Genomic DNA, 1,688 nt, shown 5'->3' with positions numbered 1-1,688 from the left:
ATCTACGAGACTGTTTGCTTTCACGGTGTGCCAGTGCCCATTATTTCAGATTGGGGCACGCAGCTCACTTCGCAGTTTTGGAGAAAGGTGCAAGGAGAGTTAGGCATATGGGTTGCATTGAGTACACCATTCCACCCTCAGACGGGTGGACAGCCCAAGCGCACCATTCAGATATTAGAGGATATGCCACATGCTTATGTCATAAACTTGGGGGGTTCTTAGGATCTATTTGTGCTACTTGCAGAGTTTGCCTACAATAATAGCTACCAATCGAGTATTAGATGGCTCCGTATGAGGCATTGTATGGGAGACGATGTCAGTATCCGGTTAGTTGGTTTGAGCCAGGTGAGGCTAGGCTATTGGGTACTGACTTGGTTTAGGATGCTTTGGACAAGGTTAAGTTGATTCAGGATCGGCTTCATATGGGATAGTCTAGACAGAAGAGTTACGCCAATCGGAAGGTTCGTGATGTTGCCTACATGGTGGGTGAGAAGGTATTACTCAGAGTTTCACCTATGAAGGGTGTTATGAGGTTCGTGAAGAAGGGAAAGGTGAGCCCTCGGTATATTGGCACTTTTGAGGTGCTTGAGAGGATTGGAGAGGTGGATTACAAGTTTGCATTGCCACTTAGTCTATCGAGTGTTCATCCAGTGTTTCATGTTTCCATGCTCTGGAGGTATTTCGGTGACCCATCTCATATTTTGGACTTCTGCATGATTCAGTTGGATGGGGATTTGACTTATGATATGGTACTAGTGGCCATTTAGTATCGGCAGGTTCGAAAGTTGAGGTCGAAGAACATAGCTTCAGTGAAAGTGCAGTGGAGAGGTCAGCCAGTCAAGGAGGCTACTTGGGAGACCGAGTGGGTGATGCGAAGAAAATATCCACACCTATTTGAGACTCCAAGTATGATTCTAGACCCGTTTCAGGATGAACATTTGTTTAAGAGGGGGAGAATGTAGCGACCCAACTGGTTATTTTGAGTATTATAGCCATGTTCCCCTATTTATTGCTTATTCTATATTCGTGTTTTTTTACATGACTTGCCGGGGTGGTTGGTTTGGTTCTAGGGATGTTTCAGAATGAATTGGGACACTTATTCCCAAGGTTGGAAGCCTAAATTGAAAGAGTTGACCGAATGTTGACTTATATGTAAATGGCTTCAGAATGGAGTTTTAATTGTTTTGATAGATCCATATGGTGATTATAGACTTAAGAGTGTGTCTGGATATAGATTTGGAGGTTCGTAGACATTTTGGCTTGAACTGGGAGGAAGGTGAAACATCCTAAAACAAGGACATCATACAAACTTAGTCGAGGTCCGTAGAAAAATCTGCAGCTCAACAAGGCCATACTCAATCCGTAATCAATCTGAATCTCACGCATTCGCGAACGGTATCTGGGAGGAAGGTGAAGTTTTTACTTCACATTCGTAAAGAAGGCCTCGCGTTTGATAAGGTCTAGAGAAATTGTGCATCGCGATCGCGAGAGAACGTTTGCGTTCGCGTAGAAGGATAAGGCCTGCTTGGGCACCAGGCCTGAAGCCTTCGCGTTCGCGGTCAGTGAGATGCATTTGCGTAGGCAGAGTTTTGTGAAGCATCGCATTAGCGAGGGAGCTTTCGCGTTCACGTAGGAGGATTTTTGGGTGGTTGGGTTTTGTGCTTCGCGAACGTGAGGCAATTTTCGTG

The sequence above is a fragment of the Nicotiana tomentosiformis genome, chromosome 7 (genome assembly GCF_000390325.3).
Source record: "Nicotiana tomentosiformis chromosome 7, ASM39032v3, whole genome shotgun sequence".
Classification (NCBI taxonomy): Eukaryota; Viridiplantae; Streptophyta; class Magnoliopsida; order Solanales; family Solanaceae; genus Nicotiana; species Nicotiana tomentosiformis.
This window is presented reverse-complemented; position numbering follows the sequence as displayed.